The sequence below is a fragment of the Xenia sp. Carnegie-2017 genome, unplaced genomic scaffold, assembly GCF_021976095.1.
Source record: "Xenia sp. Carnegie-2017 unplaced genomic scaffold, XeniaSp_v1 HiC_scaffold_23, whole genome shotgun sequence".
NCBI classification, from domain to species: domain Eukaryota; kingdom Metazoa; phylum Cnidaria; class Anthozoa; order Malacalcyonacea; family Xeniidae; genus Xenia; species Xenia sp. Carnegie-2017.
Window position 1 is genome coordinate 6,561,811 of NW_025813486.1, and position 23,350 is coordinate 6,585,160.

Genomic DNA, 23,350 nt, shown 5'->3' on the forward strand with positions numbered 1-23,350 from the left:
ATCAACGAACAAAACAGAAGATTGTAGTTCAGAAGATACAAGTATCTTCAATACAAGGGCGGCCAAAGCTTGATAAATAAAGGCGCTATATCTAAATATTAATATTGTACAATCTGTAATAATGATTGATTTCAATACAAAACAATACAAAGTATGTGCATATATGAATATTATTAGCCCCCCCTGCTTAATTAAGTAACAAACCCAAAAGCAAATGCAACATCCCATAGTTGCCAGTAAAAATGAGGCACTTCAACGTTAGCAGTTTAGTTGATGATAACGTTGCAATGATCAGAAATGACAGGTTACTTCAAAAACCTCTGCAGAAGAGAGAGAACAGATGCAGTTAATATGTAAATTAAATCTACCGTTGTTAAAATACAATAATTTGAAATAGTAAAACCATTTTTCACATTCTTATTTGTTTCTAAATTGTTTTTACAAACTTAATACTCAATTAACTACGTAACCAGGATCATTTAATGACAAACAACATTTCTTAATATAATCATTTATGCATAAAAAAGCTATCTTATTCACATAAAAGATATATTTGAGCATTTTGATAGTATTGCAGTTTCCAAAGAGGTCAAAAAAAAGCAGTGGAATCATTATGAATGCATTATACAAGATGAGATAAAATCATAAAGATGACACAAAAAGATGTAGAATTTTGGACGTTGGAGACAAATTATCGTGTCTTTGTATATAATACTTCATAAGAAGAAATGTGCTCAACGAGTCCGAGAGGAAGAATACATTTCCAATTGATTGTTTGTTTTTGCCAAAACAGACACTGCATATTTTTGGATATATATTGCATTGCTTTGCTTGCAAATTGTGTTGTATGTATTGAAGAGCTTTAAATCAATAATTCAGTAAAATTTATGAAATTAACATGCCATTGCATTGCATAAGTACTTTTTATTAAAGTTGCATCTTTATCATGTTATTCAAATACTTCTGTGTTTTGATGATAAGAATTATGAAAGTACTATAAAGTTTGTGTCCTGAAGCAAAAATTATATATATGGTTTGTTGTTATGCTAGTTTTTACTTTAATAAATTACATGTATAACACAGAATTCATTGCTTTCATCGAAAACCTGTATAAGCATCACCTTCTAGCTTGTTTAATGTCACAATGTGTACAACATCTTGAGTAAAAAACAGAAGACTTAACATGATTTTCTCTGTGAGTTGCAACAATGCAAAGATAGAGCATAAATAAAGCTTTCTCTCTCCAGAGATATCCAAAGAAGAGAATTATTTTTCACAATAAAAATGAAAACTGGGAAAAGTTCCTGACTTCATTTATTGAGCCTAGGTACGGCCAAGATTTTTCTAAATAAAACCTTCAACATGCAGACAATATCTCTGCCTAGAGTCAAAATTTCAAATACTATCTGGAGTAGTACCAAATACTATCTTTGGTAGTACGCATGTCCCCAAACAACCCTTTATAGTGGCTCACATGTTCACGACTCAAAATGCCAAAGTCAGATAAGGAAATGGATCCACCCAGGGTAGCTATAAGGTTAGGGTTGGGTTCAAGGAAAGCAAAGATTCAGTTTTAAAACAGGTTAGGGGAAAAATTGAGTTTTAGAAGTTTAGGAATACATACACTAAGGATGGAACTAATAAAATGGATGAATTGAGATAAACATAGAAAAAACAAAAGATGCACTGCATCACTTACCTTTTTGAGCTGACAAATTACCACAAATTAGGGAAACTGCTGATAAAACTTGTTCCTGTAAGTAAAGCAGAAAAAAACATTTTATTAAATATTCAATGACTGAAAATGCCCTTGGCCATATTAGTTAATCCCACAATCCTGTCAAAATCATATGAAGCAATGAAATGGCCAGATTCAGCATTTAATTTTGTTAAAATTTAAGAGCCAAAGCCGATGTTTCTTTCAAATCCCTTAACACAAGGCAATCAATGTATTCTTGTTAAATGTATTACTATGAGACATATTTTCTGTTGTCACATACCCTAGTTTTGCACTTTCACAAATATGTTATAACTTATAAAAGATTAGTGATTGGCTTCTTCCAAGAAAGCAAATTGCAGTGACGTATTGCAATGACTCGTCCAAGTTAGAAAATATTTGACCATATAAAGGATGCACTCTTCAGAGCACACTTCTGAGCACTCCTGCATCAACTATGCAGCTGTGACATATTTCAACTTTTAACTGACTTAAGGCTCTTTTCCACTCATCGCAAAACGTACTCGCAAGCTCACTGCGAGTGCCTGCGAGTGCCTGCGAGTTACTCGCAGCAAGCTGACAATGAATTGCAGCATAGTTAAATTAGTTGAACAAATTTTTTTGTTCAACTAATTTAACAGACTCGCAAGCTCGCAGCGAGAGCATTTTGCGATGAGGGGAAAAGAGCCCTTAATGATGCCATTAATGTATTGTAATAATCGAGGTGATTGAGACAGTACAACGGTGATGATATCCATAGTTAAGATGTTTGTATCTATTGTATTTAATATAAACCTCACGTCGGCATGATTTCCCACAACAAATAGCTTTACAAAAATTCGTATGATGCAAATTATAAGATACATTAGCCATAATGTGCTTAAAGAAATATAAACAAACTTACTCTCTTATGTCAACAGCACGTAATAGATTTTAGAATGTCTTTTATGAAACGTCTATTGCAGAATACTATTCTGTGAGCATTCTGAGAAATACTCGTCGTGGACAGTCTTAAACAGGTGCACTTGTGCATGTCTCTCCGCGCCATTGAACTAAATTAAATGGACACGCGAAAAACGAACTTTAGATTTGATTTGTCCTTGATGTTTTTTTTTAATTCACCACTTTTAGTGCCTATAACGTCATTGAAAATGTTAACAATGTCAAAGTTTGGACAATATATTAAGCTTCGTCGTACACAGTCTCGCAATAGCAGCACGCAAGCAAATAGCGGCGAAGTGAAAACACTTAGAGCCTGATTATATAAGAAGGCGAGCTAGCCCGCTGGACGAGAAAGCTTTTATCGACATGATATATGGCTAACCGGCTGGGGAAATTACGGCGCGCAAAAAATCGCGTGTTTATAATAACAACACAAATCAATGAAAACATGAAAACAATTCAAAATATTCATCTCATTTAGCTACTCTCGGCCACATTATTCACACTTAACTTTTAAATATATTGTAATGCGCTGTCATGTAATTATGTGTTCATGTAATAATGTAGTTTATATACTGTCTGAGGCTATTCGCTATCCGGTCCAGCTCACCTCCACATAATCAAGCCCTTCGTTGTTGTGTTTTCAGACTTTAGTTCTCCTATAATCTTATTTTATCTTTCATAAACTGTCAAACAACAGTTTAATGACCGACCTTAATAGGTTCGCTTTTTTTTTCCCGGTTATTTGACACCAGTACAGGTATTTTCTCGGCTCTGTGCGTAAAAAAAAATTGTGAAGAATTTGATAAGGAAAAAAATTTGCCAGACGCAAGATATTATCAACGATGTGCCATTGAATGATAATTTCAACATGATAACGGAAAACGACTTAAAAAATTCCCTCACGATGAATTGTGAGATATCTTGTCAATTATCATCCCTCATTGGAGTATCATAAATATAGTCTTGCTTAGTACATGTGTCTAATGCCTATTCTATGTTTGTAACTATGTACATTACAAACGGTAAAAATGAATGATTGCTATAGCTGTCTTCAAGTAATTAAAAATTACGGCTAAGTACAAAGGTTTTAGATGACACGCAGCTTATTTGGTATGAAATTACATAAATTCAACTGTTGAAGAAACCTTCAATAATTTCTACACGAGTCCTCTCACTTTTTCTTTCAATAGGAACGCTATTTCAAAATACAAAGATATAAAATAAGCGTGTTTAAACTAGTTCTTGGCAAAAGTAGAGAGAAAATAGACTTTTCTAGACAGGAAATGGTGTACATCATGTCTCGATAATCTTTAGTAAGCAAATGCGTTGCAAGAAAAGGTAAGCATCAAACCTAAGTACATTCTCCGTAAATGGACATCTCTATAGCGCTTAAGCTCATTTTTAGCACGACGCGCGGCTCCAGCATTACGATAATTTTATGGGATTGTTTTGCGTATTTTTTCTAAGCATATTTGGATAATGGCTAAGAATCCTTTTTAATGTTTCCTAATCCTTTCCTGAGCCACAATATCTTTTTACTATTGCATCATAATGTAAGAAGCTTTCTATTTCCGAACTTTGACTTTGCTTACACTTTTAATGACGTCATAGATACACGTGCACGCTGCCGTGAAAATGTTGAATTAAAGCGGAAAACGAATGACGGAAAATTACTTTTCACATTTAAGACTGAAAAGACGCGAAATAGCTAAGCCAGAGTGTGTGTGTTATTATGTCCTATAGTTTTCTACGACAGCTTGACTGTAGTTTCTAAATACCATTCTCGTGCAAAATAACTAGTTTCCCGCGACACGAAAAGCTTTGTTCTATGTTGAAATAAAGGCTGAAACTGTATGTTCCTCACTGAGATTGTTAAGTTATCGGAAATTATAATATAAATTTGGTGCTACCATCAAAAGTAACAAATTTCAGTGTAGATTGTACATTTTAAAGTATGGCAACAAAAGCAGATTATGTAAACCGTGCAGCCTGAGCGAAGGGTAATCCAATACAAACCGCAGACAACCAGGTCTTGGATACTATCAAAAACCATGTCCAGCCGACAATTTAACCGATTCCAGCCGACAATAATGTCCAGCCGACACTTTCTTCGGAATTTTTTTTTACCATATTTTGGATATTATCGTTCTATGTTTCATTTATTTATGTCATTCTCTCTAAGTAAATGAATTATTACTTTGTTTTGCGGTTGAAAATTACTAGCATTTTATTACTTCCTAAAAACGACATTATTTGCGTGTAGTTATAACAAAATAGTAATCCTGTAATGTAATCCTGTCGTGTTTTGTGAAATCACTGAGTGAAAAGCACCCAAGTAGTTAAATTCCATCACGTAGTGAAATTTAAAATATTAGAGTGGCAGCACTGTACATAACAACCTAATTATAAAGCTATTGCGCAGTTCAAATTATCCCATACAGACCTGATAGTTGGTTATGAAGTTTACCTTCGTGGAATGTTTGTCTGAAGTCTAGGAACTGTCAACAACAACAACGAGCATCTTTCCTGTACAAGAAGCATAGCGTGAATAAAACACGAACAATATTTATCGTTGACAATCGTCTTCAATAAAAACGGTGAGTTTGGATGACGTGTTCGTTGATTGTAGACATATTACATTGATTCCTAGTAAAAGAAATCATTTTGAGAATAAAACGTGTCTATGACCAAACTAGCTAAATTGTCATCGGTTTTATTAGATAGTTTTTTGGATTTTGAAATCACATCTTGAGAAGAAAACTTCGAAGACAAAAATATATTTGTTTGTCTTTGTATTTGAAGACTGTCGTTCATTTTTATGATAGTTCTCGACAGTTTCATTTTCACATCAACAACATTATCCATTTTACAATAACTACCTTATCTCACAACATTTGTGTTTTAACCTTCTACTCCTCTTCCTTGTGAACGAGAAGAGTCAACTAAAATGTAGAGAGCCTTGCGCTTTAAGTCTCGACCTTGTGAAAAGTAAAGGTGAAAGGTTTATCAGAGATTAATCAACTGAATATTCTTGTTCATTTTTGTTTCGAATTCAATATTAAGTATACAGTAACATATACCGATGTTAATGTTAGGCAATACATGATTGCCCTTCAGTGAAAGAATCCCGCTTCATACTGAAAAAATGAATCTTATACTGATGTTAACGTAGATTTTCATAAGCATTCCGCTTGCCAATATGACGATAAACATAAATTTAAATAGTCGCAATGTTATTAAGAAACACAGAAAATAGCATTATGCTATATTTGTGTTATTCAGTAGCGCTCCAACTATTTGACCTTATAGTCCGTGATCTGTGCCTCAAAAATATGCTTTAAAAATGAGTTTCGTTGGACACCTCAAGGAAGGTCAAAAAATTTTCAAATTAGATAGAAAGTCACTTGCTGTTTGATATTCTTTTTATTGTCACTTCTAAAAAGCTGCAGTTTTTTAGTATTTCGCGGTTGAATTTCAAAATTCCTCGCTCCTTCCGTTTTGAATGTCGCCATTTTTTTTGTGCGGAACTGTTTGTATCTAACTGCCGTTGTCATGGTGAGGCAAATTTATTTACGGGTGCCATCTTGAAAGGTGGCAAAAAGGCGAGACTCTTAATAAAGTCCAAGTAAAATGTAAGTTTTAAATGAAGAATTCTGTCGAAAATTTTGGAAGCAAACCTAAACTGTCACCTTTGCACTTATGTATCAACATAGGAGAAGCCTATTTTAGACCTAAATCTTGTCAGTTTTAAGAACTCATGGTTAAATAGTGCGCAACTTCACTTTTCGAAGGATAGCAACGCATCTTTCCATAAATTTTTCCTTAATCACTAAAGCTTGGTATGAAATTGATCATTACCACTAAAGAATTTTTTGTTAATAAGCTTTTAAAGAGGCACATCATTATGCATAGGCCTAAGATAAATGTAAAAATTGTAGAACAAACATTTAGCAGCTTACAGCTGTTACAGATTCCATAAAGTACATGCCTTTGTGATTAACCTGCTTTAAGTTATGTAAAAGCAAAAATAAAGTTTTAAAAGTATTGCTATCAGGCTATTAGACTCACTAAACACAAGAATTACTTTGATTCAATGTTTTGACCACTCTTTCTACAAGGTCACTCCACATAGGATAAGTGAAGTCCATTCTTTACTTTGGAAAAGTAGAATTCTGAAATTTCTCTTTTTAAATATAGAAGGACAACATTTTTTTGGTTTGTAGAACCTACACTAAGCATTAAAGTGCTTGCTCACTTCTAACAGAGGATCTTGTCTCCATTACATACCAATGTCCCAAAACCATCTTTAGTTGCTGTTTCCATGCATTGATTATATAAAGAATGACTTCAAAAATAATTCAGGTATTCTTTATTTTAAATCAACATTATAAACTTTTATCAAAGGACACAGTAAATTAGTAAATTAGCATGTATAGATCAGAATCATAACTACATTTCTTGTTGAGAAATATATATATATATACAGGATCACTTTTTCAATCAATGTGCCAGAAGTCTTTCACTCTCCTTTTCATGGTATGACAAGGACAACTTTTATCTATGAAAGTCCTCGCTAATCAAATTTACAATAAAACAAGTTTCAACCCAAGCAAAAAACCCCAGCTTTCTGGCTTCTGAAATGGCTCACGGAAAAATATTCTTTCTTGAACTGTAAAACATGGTCTTGAGCATAAAGCCTTAACTGAAGATTAACAATCATCACAACCTATGAAAGAGATTGTTGAAAAATACAAAAGTTTACCACTTCTGACATATTGTAAACAAATAGTAGCTAAGTTTGTTCTAAGAATCATATAATGTTGAGTTCTAGCTTGGTGTTTTGAGATTTTATGCTTCTTAACTGAGATTTTTAACTTCTTTTTGCAAAATACCTCTCAGTTGTATACAGAATGCAATAAGAATGACTTTAGCAATATTTACACTAACTCTTGATTAGCAATGGAAGTTTATGGAACTTACATTTTTGTACCAAGCCGCGCTTTGGCCTTTCTGTTTACAACCACAAATGGATATTACTCCTCCGGATGAAAATGGGTGGCAAACGAGTGACGGGAAACTGCAAGTCTGAAATCTTATGGATGACCATTCCCCTAGCGCCGAATTCCCTACTTGATAACGTTCATTGTGGTTGTAAGACTGGCTGCCATGTGGCTGTAACTCCCAACGTTGTTCATGTAACAAAGCCGGAGTGAAGTATACAGATGTATGGTCGTGTACTGCATGCACGAATGTAGATATTGATGACGACAATGATGTTGAGGAAGAGGAGTTTTTAGATGATGACATTGACGACGAATTCGAGACAGACCTTTAAAAAAAGCGCGCCTTGTCTTGCACAATACGATTATAACTTTCAAAATATTATCTTCGCAACAATTGCTAAAATCCAACCTAATGCACGAGTGAAATATGTATTTTTCAGACATTTTATTTATGTTGCCAGTATTATCGTGCGGAATAGCTCTCTATTAGGTCTGGCACTAGCACACAAAATATAAATAACATGAAATTTCCTTGGGGAAAATGGCGGATTTCGAAATTGTAATGAGCTACAAATTTTAAAATTTTAATGTAATATAGCAATAAAACTGCAGCTTTTTGGAGATGACAAGAAGTAAAACTGCGTTAAGCATGTAAAGTCGTTCTGTCTTGAATTTTCACGACCTTCCTTGAGGTGTCCAACGGGAATGAAAGAAAATCGGTCACAGATCACGGACTATTACATTACTCATTTTAAAATGAAATTTTAATAAACTGGATTTTTTGATTGGTTCAAATTTCATTGAGCTGTAGGAATGCCATATAAGGATAAATGAATATGATAGTCTTGATCGTAAAAAAGTATTCATCCAAGTATTGGAGTGTTTTTTCTTTGTTGCTAGAAACTTCCAAAGAGACTGTTAGCACTTATATTTCACAGAGTTTCACAATCTTGACGGTGAATGACGTAACTATAAAGCTTGTGTTTTTATACATTCCAAATAATCTTGAAGGATTTATGACAATATTTTGAAATATTACTAAAAAATCAACACGATGAGAATATGGGACTATGAAACATGAAAATTATGTTGAAATTACAACTCAATTTTAAACTTGTTTCATGCATTTATGATTTGTAGACATAGTTCAAATGCAGTTCTCCTATTAGTTATTTTGACTTAGGTATATACAGAAAAAATTAATGAGATCACTTGCGAATCAGCACATTTAAAGATAAGTATAATAACCAAAAGTTATTTGAAGATTTCTTTTTCAAAAAAAAAACAAAACAAAATAAAATAAAAAAGCACTTTTGCTGACGTGTTTAGCCATAAGAGCGAGGAGCGCGCGGTCAGTTATCGTAAAATTCTGGATTGCTGCTACCACCGAGCGAACCTTTCCTCTAAGTCTCACCAATTTATTAAGGTCACGAACCTCATCACCATTATAGCGCTTTCTTAAATAATAACATAGGGACTTTGTCGTGGTGACAAATAGTTCTAAAGATAGCAAATAACATAGTGAATGGTAAAAGTAATATAACAAGTTGACAGTTCTTAAAAGAACTGTTTTAAATAAAAAGCACTAACCCAATAGTTCTAAATTAAACGACACGATGTATTTCGGCAGACTACTCCTCAGTAACGTTTATACCAAAGCACATCTGGAGGTTCAGAAGAGGCAATCATCTGCAATCTCCAAGTCTGCAATTAAAAAATGTTAATACTTCAGTTTTACAATGATTTTTTTCTCAGGAACTAATGTGATGACATATTAAGCAGAACTTTGAACATTAAGACGACAGTGTCTCATAAAGAAAATTGGATAATCAAGAGTTTAAAAAACAAAACTCAATGGCGGATGATCAATATAAATGCTTAGTCGTTGAAAACCATTCCAATGTTAAAATCACTGTAAACTATTACAAAGGTTGGTCTCCTTTTTGCAAGTTTCCGACTTCTTCAAAAACCCTCCAACCAACAGAGAATCATCGCTATCATCATAAGGAATCATTCAAGTTTGAAATTTTGCGCATATAGACAATAGAAATGAAAAGAAGCTTCTTGGACCCAAGAATTGCAACGATATTGAAGTGATAACTATAAATGAATCATTAACTTGTCAACGAAATACTGTAAACGAAAATGGCAAGCAAACAATCGGTCGCCACATAAATCGAGAAAACGAATTGCCCTCTGGAGACTTGTATGAACAACTAGGATTAAACATGAAAGAAGTTCGTAAAATGAATGTAAATGACTTAAAAAAAGCGGTCAAAACAGGATTTCTTAAAATGATGCTTATATGGCATCCCGACAAGCCTAATGGCAATAAGGAAATAGCAGAAAAGATAATTCACGCAAAGGAAATTTTGTTAAATGATGAATATCGAGCTCAATATCACAACCACTTTGACTATCAACAAGGATGGTTTTCTTTAAAACGGTGGAAAGCAATTTTTTTATCTGAATGCGGGAGTGTAAAGCAACATAAAGCTTTTTGGAAGCGACTTGGTTTTCTTGTATTCTCTTCTTTATTGGCTGTCGGCGGGATCACCTGTTCTGTTTTAACGGCTGGTCTCGGTGCACCAGTTTTTGTAACATTAGGATCAATAGCTGGTGGAGCGTTATTCGGCGCCGGCTTACAATCTTCAGGTGAATGCCTAAAAGAACGATCTGTTATTGATGGAATGGATTCTGAGAAATGGATCAAAAAAGCGTTGATAGGTGGAGCTGCAGGTGTCTTCGTTGGAGGTGCATCCATTGGCATCACAGCAGGAATAGTAGGCATTGGAAACGCAGCATTATCGTCAGGTGCGGTTTCGATTGGTAAATTTATTGGAATGGGAGCAGCTAATGGTGGTATTGGTGGAATAATAATGTCTTTGAGCTCTATTCTCTCAAGGAAATTAGTTGACAAAGAAAACATTGCTCTAAAGAAGGTCATAATTCACGCCCTATTGGGAGGATTGATAGGAGCGACGGCTGGAATAGCAGCAGGTGCAGTTACTAAACCTTTAGTTGATGGTGGTTCATCTGCGGCCGCACCAACGATTGAAGGTGACTTAATCGAGCAAGCTTTTTTACGTACGACTGGACAAAATACAGTTAAACTATTGCGCCTTGTTGGTAAAAGAGCTGCTATTTTGGCGTCGAGAGTTGCAATTGAAAAATCTTACGACGCTGCTTACGAGCTCGTAGATAGTTCGTCTAAAAAGGTAGATCTGACAACACTTGTAAGTGAGAATGAGAATCAAGACAAAGAGTTATTGGATCTACTGGAAAACGAAGAAAATGCATTTGGTGGGGAGGATGTTGACGGGTTACAGGAACTAATGCACGAGTTTTATCTAACTCAAGAAAACGGTGAGAATGATGATGTAACAAATGAGAATGAATTTGCGCGTATGGAATTAAAGGAAAAGGAAAACAATCAGCGAAGAGAAAGAACAAAACAATCATACAATAAAGTGTTTGAAGAAACTTCAATTGATGAGTTACAGGTAGGAGCAAATGATTTTTTACTAAGTGAGAACAATTCAAACGTGAGGTGTGGAGCATCTGCAAAACCCCTGACACATAGCTCTCAAACAGAGAGAAATTTTTCATCAACAGTAGAAATCGATTTCAATCAAAGTAATTCAACCTGCACAAATAATGAAAATTTTGCGTCAAAAACACAGCGACGCTCAATTGCTGATGAAACAAGCCAAGAACAATTGACCAAAAAAACCATTCAATATTATTCCGAGGGATCATGGATCTCAAAGATGATCGTAACTTATTATTTAAACGAAAGAAAAGTCACAGAAGAAGTAAGTGGTAATGGAGAGAGAGTGAATATTTCTGCAAGCGCGACAAATGTGGAAGTGAGATTTAAAGTTATGCGTCCATTTTGGGGTGATGTCATGACGTACGACCGTTTTAACAAGACATGGTTAAAACCATATACACCTCACATCTTCCGTTATCAAAAAGCAAAAAATCGCACATTTACTCTTAGTGGTAATCTTCGTTGGGAGGCAGTTATGGGAGTCAGTAATGAGTATGGAGAAACAAAAGAAATGGGTTTTATATCAACTGACGAAATTTATTGCCCTCAAAGAAATTCAACCTGCTCAAATAATGAAAATTTTGCGTCAAAGACCCAACAACATTCAATTCTCGACGATATAAGCCAAGAGCAGTTGACCAGAAAAACCATTAAATATTACTCCAAAGGTTCATGGATCTCAAAGATGATTGTAACCTATTATTTAAACGAAAGAAAAGTCACAGAAGAAGTAAGTGGTGATGGGAAGAGGGTGAATATTTCTTCAAGAGCAACAAATATCGAGGTGCGATTTAAAGTTATGCGTCCAATATGGGGCGACGTTATGAAGTACGACCGTTTTACAAACACCTGGTCGAAACCGTATACACCTCATATCTTCCGATACGAGAAAGCCACTGATCGCACATTTACTCTTAGTGGTAATCTTTGGTGGGAGGCAGTTATGAGAGTAACCGATCAATACCACGAGGAAACAAATGAAATGGGCGAAGTTTTGAAAGGTGAAGAACTTTCTATAATCAATTAATCACTGAAAATAACATTTGTTGTGTTTTGAAGTATAGTACTTGCAGCCCCTAAATAATGTAGTAACTATATATTGTAATATGAGTGTATTCTCCGATTGTGTCAGGCACTGGCGATAACAACAAACTACTCGATCTTTATCATTTCTATTGCGTATTGTACTCCATTGTACTTGGAATCAATTATAAGCCGTAATGAAAAAGATACGTGCCTACACCTAGATAATCGTAACGATAACACAGAATTTAAAATAAGAACCAAAATAGCTTAAATATGGTTAGCTGCAAAGTATTTTAAAATGGATTTATGACTGCTGTAACTGTTGTAACCGTCCTCTACTGAACGAAACTACATTTATATAGTTGAAATGACCTTGATTCTTCAACAAGTCTCATTAACGTTTTTTAAATTTTGCAGATATCGCCAGCGGAAGCAATGTTTGGGAAACGTTCTGTTAACATAGAACAAATAAGTGATTGCTGAACTAAATGATAATTGACCTTACCTGAGATTAAGTGTAACTGTAAATACAACGTATAAATCATCATTATTCAAATGATGGAGACAGCAATGGCTCTCACATTTTGATTTTTATGAAAATAGTTTTCTATGGACATTTATCTTATAGCAGTATGCTTTTGTGTATAATGTAATCATTAAATAGAAATTTTTCATTGTTTTTCGAAATTCTAATTTTTGATTATTCTTAGAAATTGTAATTATTCATTGTTCTTAGAAATCATATGTTAAGGATACTTTCCAGAAAAGCAACAGTTAGGTCAATTGTAAATTGGGGGGCACATATTCATATATGCATGATTTGTTGTCTTGAATTCTTTTGAAATTCATTGTTTTTAACGAATTATATGACATGAATATGTGAAAATCATACCCACTTTTTGATTATCAATCTCTCTAAGCCCATGTCTTTATCATGTATCATAATAAAATGATGAAAGCTTTACCCATAAATTTGCTTTGATGTAACCTTTTGTTGCCTATTGTTTCCAATTGTAACCTTTATACCCTCCTGCATGCATTATAACCGTAAAAGGAGTAAATTATTTACAACTTGTTCAGGTCTAGTTGTGTTTGCGTCTATTGTGTAGATAGCTAACTTCAGCTAGAGGTATTTGCATCGTCTAAGATTGTCAAACACAAAGTGAGTGTTGGAATTTTCCGTTAGTATTTTGTAGGTGTTTGTAAATGGGAGAGTATTTTTCGAGGGTTGTGGTAGCTGTAGCAGGCTAAAACTTAAAAGTCGTAAAAACACAGGCTAAAAACTTGAGTTCTACACTATACTAATTACAGGAACTTGCTATATGATAAATTGGACAATATATTTATGCTATGTTACAAGTGCAAATTTATTATAGTATTATAAACATAGTTTAGGCATTCGATCTTGTCGAATACGAATGTTTTATCCCCACCTGCATGCACCCCCCACTCCCACATCTTTAATGTTACGTCCCCAAACTCATGCGTGAGAAACATGAAATCCTACAAAAAACAGCTTTAGTTTAAATTGAAACGCTCAGCTCAGCAGGTGTCAAATAAAAACAAGCGTTGACAAAAGATTAAAAAATACAGTCACCAAAGTGAACGAACGATGTGAAATTAGACATAAATATACAGAAAGAGAAAAAAAGATTAAATTTCCAATCCTTAATTAGTCTTAGTAAACGGAAATAGTTTTGCCGCTCATGCTTATTTTTACAAAACTTTAATACGTAATCAACTTATTAGACATTATTTCATTGCCATTTTCAAATGTTGAACTTTATATGCGCCGAATGCATTAAAGACAAAAGAAAATGAGATGAAATTCCTCTAAAAGACTGCAAAAACCATAATTTGTATACGCACAAGATCTACACAGGAAATGGTGTACACATGTCTCGATAATCTTTAGTAAGTCAATGCGTTGCAAGAAAAGGTAAACATCAAACCTAAGTACATTTTCCGTAAATGGACATCTCTATAGCGCTTAAGCTCATTTTTTAGCGCGACGCGCGGCTCCAGCATTACGATAATTTTATGGGATTGTTTTGCGTATTTTTTCTAAACATATTTGGATAATGGCTAAGAATCCTTTTTAATGTTTCCTAATCCTTTCCTGAGCCACAATATCTTTTTACTATTGCATCATAATGTACGAACCTTTTATTTCCGAACTTTGACTTTGCTTCACTTTTAATGACGTCATAGATACACGTGCATGCTGCCGTGAAAATGTTGAATTAAAGCGGAAAACGAATGACGGAAAACTACTTTTCACATTCAAGACTGAAAAGACGCGAAATAGCTAAGCCAGAGTGTGTGTTATTATGTCTTAGAGTTTTCTACGACAGCTTGACTATAGTTTCTAAAAACCATTCTCGTGCAAAATAACTAGTTTCCCGCGACACAAAAAGCTTTGTTCTATGTTGAAATAAAGGCTGAAACTGTATGTTGCTCACTGAGATTGTTAAGTTATCGGAAATTATAATATAAATTTGGTACTACCATCAAAAGCAACAAATTTTAGTGTAGATTGTACATTTTAAAGTATGGCAACAAAAGCAGATTATGTAAACAGTGCAGCCTGAGTGAAAGGTAATCCAATACATACCGCAAACAACAAGGTCTTGGATAGTATCAAAAACCATGTCCAGCCGACAATTTAACCGATTCCAGCCAACAATAATGTCCAGCCGTCACTTTCTTCGGAATTTGTTTTTACCATATTTTGGGTATTATCGTTCTTTGTTCCATCTATTTATGTCATTCTCTCTAAGTAAATGAATTATTACTTTGTTTTGCGGTTGAAAATTACTAGCATTTTATTACTTCCTAAAAACGACATTATTTGCGTGTAGTTATAACAAAATAGTAATCCTGTAATGTAATCCTGTCGTGTTTTGTGAAATCACTGAGTGAAAAGCACCCAAGTAGTTACTATAAAGGGCTCTGGTTAAATTCCATCACGTAGTGAAATTTGAAATATTAGAGTGGCAGCACTGTACATAACAATCTAATTATAAAGCTATTGCGCAGTTCAAATTATCCCATACAGACCTGATAGTTGGTTATGAAGTTTACCTTCGTGGAATGTTTGTCTGAAGTCTAAGAACTGTCAACAACAACAACGAGCATCTTTCCTGTACAAGAAGCATAGCGTGAATAAAAACACGAACAATATTTATCGTTGACAATCGTCTTCAATAAAAAACGGTGAGTTTGGATGACGTGTTCGTTGATTGTAGACATATTACATTGATTCCTAGTAAAAGAAATCATTTTTGAGAATAAAAACGTGTCTATGACCAAACTAGCTAAATTGTCATCGGTTTTATTAGATAGTTTTTTGGATTTTGAAATCACATCTTGAGAAGAAAACTTCGAAGACAAAAATATATTTGTTTGTCTTTGTATTTGAAGACTGTCGTTCATTTTTATTATAGTTCTCGACAGTTTCATTTTCACATCAACAACATTATCCATTTTACAATAACTACCCTATCTCACAACATTTATGTTTTAAGCTTCTACTCCTCTTCCTTGTGAACGAGAAGAGTCAACTAAAATGTAGAGAGCTTTGCGCTTTAAGTCCCGACCTTGTGACAAGTAAAGGTGAAAGGTTTATCAGAGATTAATCAACTGAATATTCTTGTTCATTTTTGTTTCGAATTCAATATTAAATATACAGTAACATATACCGATGTTAATGTTAGGCAATACATGATTGCCCTTCAGTGAAAGAATCCCGCTTCATACTGAAAAAAAATGAATCTTATACTGATGTTAACGTAGATTTTCATAAGCATTCCGCTTGCCAATATGACGATAAACATAAAGTTAAATAGTCGCAATGTTATTAAGAAACACAGAAAATAGCATTATGCTATATTTGTGTTATTCAGTAGCGCTCCAACTATTTGACCTTATAGTCCATGATCTGTGCCTCAAAATATGCTTTAATGAGTTTCGTTGGACACCTCAAGGAAGGTCGCAAAATTTTCAAAATAGATAGAAAGTCACTTGCTGTTTGATATTCTTTTATTGTCACTTCTAAAAGCTGCAGTTTTTAGTATTTCGCGGTTGAATTTCAAAATTCCTCGCTCCTTCAGTTTTGAATGTCGCCATTTTTTTGTGCGGAACTCTTTGTATCTAACTGCCGTTGTCATGGTGAGGCAAATTTATTTACGGGTGCCATCTTGAAAGGTGGCAAAAAGGCGAGACTCTTAATAAAGTCCAAGTAAAATGTAAGTTTTAAATGAAGAATTCTGTCGAAAATTTTGGAAGCAAACCTAAACTGTCACCTTTGCACTTATGTATCAACATAGGAGAAACCTGTTTTAGACCTAAATCTTGTCAGTTTTAAGAACTCATGGTTAAATAGTGCGCAACTTCACTTTTCGAAGGATAGCAACGCATCTTTCCATAAATTTTTCCTTAAACACTAAAGCTTGGTAAGAAATTGATCATTACCACTAAAGAATTTTTTGTTAATAAGCTTTTAAAGAGGCACGTCATTATGCATAGGCCTAAGATAAATGTAAAAATTGTAGAACAAACATTTAGCACCTTACAGCTATGTTACAGATTCCATAAAGTACATGCCTTTGTGATTAACCTGCTTTAAGTGATGCAAGAGCAAAAATAAAGTTTTAAAAGTATTGCTATCAGGCTATTAGACTCACTAAACACAAGAATTACTTTGATTCAATGTTTTGACCACTCTTTCTAAAAGGTCACTCCACATAGGATAAGTGAAGTCCATTCTTTACTTTGGAAGAGTAGAATTCTGAAATTTCTCTTTTTAAATATAGAAGGACAACATTTTTTTGGTTTTGTAGAACCTACACTAAGCATTAAAGTGCTTGCTCACTTCTAACAGAGGATCTTGTCTCCATTACATACCAATGTCCCAAAACCATCCTAAGTTGCTGTTTCCATGCATTGATTATATAAAGAATGACTTCAAAAATAATTCAGATATTCTTTATTTTAAATCAACATTATAAACTTTTATCAAAGGACACAGTAAATCAGTAAATTAGTATGTATAGATCAGAATCATAACTACATTTCTTGTTGAGAAATATATATATACAGGAGCACTTTTTCAATCAATGTGCCAGAAGTCTTTCACTCTCCTTTTCATGGTATGACAAAGACAACTTTTATCTATGAAAGTCCTCGCTAATCAAATTTACAATAAAACAAGTTTCAACCCAAGCAAAAAACCCCAGCTTTCTGGCTTCTGAAATGGCTAACTGAAAAATATTCTTTCTTCAACTGTAAAACATGATCTTGAGCATAAAGCCTTAACTGAAGATTAACAATCATCACAACCTACGAAAGATATTGTTGAAAAATACAAAAGTTTACCACTTCTGACATATTGTAAACAAATAGTAGCTAAGTTTGTTCAAAGAATCATATAATGTTGAGTTCTAGCTTGGTGTTTTGAGATTTTATGTTTCTTAACTGAGATTTTTAACTTCTTTTTGCAAAATACCTCTCAGTTGTATACAGAATGCAATAAGAATGACTTTAGCAATATTTACACTAACTCTTGATTAGCAATGGAAGTTTATGGAACTTACATTTTGTACCAACCGCGCTTTGGCCTTTCTGTTTACAACCACAAATGGATATTACTCCTCCGGATGAAAATGGGTGGCAAACGAGTGACGGGAAACTGCAAGTCTGAAATCGTATGGATGACCATTCCCTAGCGCCGAATTCCCTACTTGATAACGTTCATTGTGGTTGTAAGACTGGCTGCAACGTGGCTGTAACTCCCAACGTTGTTCATGTAACAAAGCCGGAGTGAAGTACACAGATGTATGGTCGTGTACTGCATGCACGAATGTAGATATTGATGACGACAATGATGTTGAGGAAGAGGAGTTTTTAGATGATGACATTGACGACGAATTCGAGACAGACCTTTAAAAAAAGCGCGCCTTGTCTTGCACAATACGATTATAACTTTCAAAATATTATCTTCGCAACAATTGCTAAAATCCAACCTAATGCACGAGTGAAATATGTATTTCTTTCAGACATTTTATTTATGTTGCCAGTATTATCGTGCGGAATAGCTCTCTATTAGGTCTGGCACTAGCATACAAAATATAAATAACATGAAGTTTCTTGGGGAAAATGGCGGATTCCGAAATTGTAATGAGCTACAAATTTTAAAATTTTAATGTAATATAGCAATAAAACTGCAGCTTTTTGGAGATGACAAGAAGTAAAACTGCGTTAAGCATGTAAAAGTCGTTCTGTCTTGAATTTTTCACGACCTTCCTTGAGGTGTCCAACGGGAATGAAAGAAAATCGGTCACAGATCACGGACTATTACATTACTCATTTTAAAATGAAATTTTAATAAACTGGATTTTTTGATTGGTTCAAATTTCATTGAGCTGTAGGAATGCCATATAAGGATAATTGAATATGATAGTCTTGATCGTAAAAAAGTATTCATCCAAGTATTGGAGTGTTTTTTCATTGTTGCTAGAAACCTCCAAAGAGACTGTTAGTACTTATATTGCACAGAGTTTCACAATTTTGACAATGAATGATGTAACTATAGAGCTTGTGTTTTAATACATTCCAAATAATCTTGAAGGATTTATGAGGATATTTTAAAATATTACTAAAATATTAACACGATGAGAATATGGGACTATGAAACATGAAAATTATGTTGAAATTACAACTCAATTTTAAACTTGCTTCATGCATTTATGATTTGTAGACATAGTTCAAATGCAGTTCTCCCATGAGTTATTTTGACTTAGGTATATACAGAAAAAATTAATGAGATCACTCGCGAATCAGCACATTTACAGATAAGTATAATAACCAAAAGTTATTTGAAGATTTCTTTTTCAAAAAAAAAACAAAACAAAATAAAATAAAAAAGCACTTTTGCTGACGTGTTTAGCCATAAGAGCGAGGAGCGCGCGGTCAGTTATCGTAAAATTCTGGATTGCTGCTACCACCGAGCGAACCTTTCCTCTAAGTCTCACCAATTTATTCAGGTCACGAACCTGAAGACCATTATAGCGCTTTCTTAAATAATAAAATAGGGACTTTGTCGTGGGGACAAATTTGAAAATAGTTCTAAAGATAGCAAATACCATAGTGAATGGTAAAAGTAATATAACAAGTTGACAGTTCTTAAAAGAACTGTTTTAAATAAAAAGCACGAACCCAATAGTTCTAAATTAAACGACACGATGCATTTCGGCAGACTACTCCTCAGTAACATTTATACCAAAGCACATCTGGAGGTTCAGAAGAGGCAATCATCCGCAATCTCCAAGTCTGCAATTAAAAAATGTTAATACTTCAGTTTTACAATGATATTTTTCTCAGGAACTAATGTGATGACCTATTAAGCAGAACTTTGAACATTAAGACGACAGTGTCTCCTAAAGAAAATTGGATAATCAAGAGTTTAAAAAACAAAACTCAATGGCGGATGATCAATATAGATGCTTAGTCGTTGAAAACCATTCCAATGTTAAAATCACTGTAAACTATTACAAAGGTTGGTCTCCTTTTTGCAAGTTTCCGACTTCTTCAAAAACCCTCCAACCAACAGAGAATCATCGCTATCATCATAAGGAATCATTCAAGTTTGAAATTTTTGCGCATATAGACAATAGAAATGAAAAGAAGCTTCTTGGACCCAAGAATTGCAACGATATTGAAGTGATAACTATAAATGAATCATTAACTTGTCAACGAAATACTGTAAACGAAAATGGCAGGCAAACAATCGGTCGCCACATAAATCGAGAAAACGAATTGCCCTCTGGAGACTTGTATGAACAACTAGGATTAAACATGAAAGAAGTTCGTAAAATGAATGTAAATGACTTAAAAAAAGCGGTCAAAACAGGATTTCTTAAAATGATGCTTATATGGCATCCCGACAAGCCTAATGGCAATAAGGAAATAGCAGAAAAGATAATTCACGCAAAGGAAATTTTGTTAAATGATGAATATCGAGCTCAATATCACAACCACTTTGACTATCAACAAGGATGGTTTTCTTTAAAACGGTGGAAAGCAATTTTTTTATCTGAATGCGGGAGTGTAAAGCAACATAAAGCTTTTTGGAAGCGACTTGGTTTTCTTGTATTCTCTTCTTTATTAGCTGTCGGCGGGATCACCTGTTCTGTTTTAACGGCTGGTCTCGGTGCACCAGTTTTTGTAACATTAGGATCAATAGCTGGTGGAGCGTTATTCGGCGCCGGCTTACAATCTTCAGGTGAATGCCTAAAAGAACGATCTGTTATTGATGGAATGGATTCTGAGAAATGGATCAAAAAAGCGTTGATAGGTGGAGCTGCAGGTGTCTTCGTTGGAGGTGCGTCCGCTGGCATCACAGCAGGAATAGTAGGCATTGGAAACGCAGCATTATCGTCAAGTGCGGTTTCGATTGGTAAATTTATTGGAATGGGAGCAGCTAATGGTGGTATTGGTGGAGTAATAATGTCTTTGAGCTCTATTCTCTCAAGGAAATTAGTTGACAAAGAAAACATTGCTCTAAAGAAGGTCATAATTCACGCCCTATTGGGAGGATTGATAGGAGCGACGGCTGGTATAGCAGCAGGTGCAGTTACTAAACCTTTAGTTGATAGTGGTTCATCTGCGGCCGCACCAACGATTGAAGGTGACTTAATAGAGCAAGCTTTTACGTACGACTGGACAAAATACAGTTAAACTATTGCGCCTTGTTGGTAAAAGAGCTGCTATTTTGGCGTCGAGAGTTGCAATTGAAAAATCTTACGACGCTGCTTACGAGCTCGTAGATAGTTCGGCTAAAAAGCTAGATCTGACAACACTTGTAAGTGAGAATGAGAATCAAGACCAGGAGTTATTGCATCTACTGGAAAACGAAGAAAATTCATTTGGTGGAGAGGATGTTGACGGGTTACAGGAACTAATGCACGAGTTTTATCTAACTCAAGAAAACGGTGAGAATGATGATGAAACAAATGAGAATGAATTTGCGCGTAAGGAATTAAAGGAAAAGGAGAACAATCAGCGAAGAGAAAGAACAAAACAATCATACAATAAAGTGTTTGAAGAAACTTCAATTGATGAGTTACAGGTAGGAGCAAATGATTTTTTACTAAGTGAGAACAATTCAAACGTGAAGTATGGAGCATCTGCAAAACCCCTGACACATGACTCTCAAACAGAGAGAAATTTTTCATCAACAGTAGAAATCGATTTCAATCAAAGTAATTCAACCTGCACAAATAATGATAATTTTGCGTCAAAAACACAGCGACGCTCAATTGCCGATGAAACAAGCCAAGAACAATTGACTAAAAAAACCATTCAGTATTACTCCGAGGGATCATGGATCTCAAAGATGATCGTAACTTATTATTTAAACGAAGGAAAAGTCACAGAAGAAGTAAGTGGTAATGGAGAGAAAGTGATTATTTCTGCAAGCGCAACAAATGTCGAAGTGAGATTTAAAATTATGCGTCCACTTTGGGGTGATGTCATGACGTACGACCGTTTTAACAAGACCTGGTTAAAACCATATACACCTCACATCTTCCGATACCAAAAAGCAAAAAATCGCACATTTACTCTTAGTGGTAATCTTTGTTGGGAGGCAGTCATGGGAGTCAGTAATGAGTATGGAGAAACAAAAGAAATGGGTTTTTTATCAACTAACGAAATTTATTGCCCTCAAAGAAATTCAACCTGCTCAAATAATGAAAATTTTGCGTCAAAGACCCAACAACACTCAATTCTCGACGATATAAGCCAAGAGCAGTTGACCAGAAAAACCATTAAATATTACTCCAAAGGTTCATGGTTCTCAAAGATGATTGTAACCTATTATTTAAATGAAAGAAAAGTCACAGAAGAAGTAAGTGGTGATGGGAAGAGAGTGAATATTTCTTCAAGTGCAACAAATATCGAGGTGAGATTTAAAGTTATGCGTCCATTATGGGGCGACGTCATGAAGTACGACCGTTTTACAAATACCTGGTCGAAACCGTATACACCTCATATCTTCCGATACGAGAAAGCCACTGGTCGCACATTTACTCTTAGTGGTAATCTTTGGTGGGAGGCAGTTATGAGAGTAACTGATGAATACCATGAGGAAACAAATGAAATGGGTGAAGTTTAGAAAGGTGAAGAACTTTCTATAATCAATTAATCACTGAAAATAACATTTGTTGTGTTTTGAAGTATAGTAGTTGCACCACCTAAATAATGTAGTAACTATATATTGTAATATGAGTGTATTCTCCGATTGTGTCGAGTACTGTCGATAACAAGAAACTACTCGATCTTTATCATTTCTATTGCGTACTGTACTCCATTGTACTTGGAATCATTTATAAAAGGTAATGAAAAAGATACGTGCCTACACCTAGATAATCGTAAAGATAACACAGAATAAAAAATAAGAACCAAAATAGCTCAAATAGGGTTAGCTGCAAAGTATTTTAAAATGGAGATATGACTGCTGTAACTATTGTAACCGTCCTCTACTGAACGAAACTACATTTATATAGTTGAAATGACCTTGATTCTTCAATAAGTCTCATTAACGTTTTTTGAGTTTTTCAGATATCGCCAGCGGAAGTAATGATTGGTAAACATTCTGTTAACATAGAACAAATAGGTCATCGCTGAACTAAATGATAATTGACCTTACCTGAGATTAAGTGTAACTGTAAATACAACGTATAAATCATCATTACTCAAATGATGGAGACAGCAATGACTCTCACATAATGATTTTTAAGAAAATAGTTTTCTTTGGACAATTATCTTATACCAGTATGCTTTTGTGTATAATGTAATAATTAAATAGTAATTTTTTATTGCTCTTCGAAATTCTGATTTTTTATTATTCTTAGAAATTGTAATTTTTGATTGTTCTTAGAAATCATATGTTAAGGATACTTTCCAGAAAAGCAACAGTTAGGTCAATTGTAAATTGGGCGGTTCATATTCATATATGCATGATTTGTTGTCTTGAATTCTTTTGAAATTCATTGTTTTTAACGAATTATATGACATGAATATGTGAAAATCCTACCCACCTTCTGA

General features: G+C 34.4%; 2 protein-coding genes and 2 long non-coding RNA genes across 8 annotated transcripts in view; 2 read left to right on the plus strand and 2 right to left on the minus strand.

Moving 5' to 3' along the window:
* Positions 1-23,350, minus strand: part of LOC124449669 (serine/threonine-protein kinase/endoribonuclease IRE1-like) — a 100,239-nt gene that overhangs the window by 32,644 nt on the left and 44,245 nt on the right. The window lies entirely within an intron of this gene.
* Positions 1-23,350, plus strand: part of LOC124449691 — a 112,604-nt gene that overhangs the window by 11,232 nt on the left and 78,022 nt on the right. The window lies entirely within an intron of this gene.
* LOC124449738 lies at positions 289-2,081 on the minus strand. Its single transcript, XR_006949557.1, has 4 exons — positions 2,001-2,081; positions 1,700-1,754; positions 1,475-1,530; positions 289-320 (listed from the first exon to the last, which is right to left on the minus strand). It is a non-coding gene; the product is annotated as an uncharacterized LOC124449738 (long non-coding RNA).
* LOC124449717 lies at positions 15,279-23,134 on the plus strand. The gene is made up of 2 exons (XR_006949531.1): positions 15,279-15,460; positions 22,865-23,134. It is a non-coding gene; the product is annotated as an uncharacterized LOC124449717 (long non-coding RNA).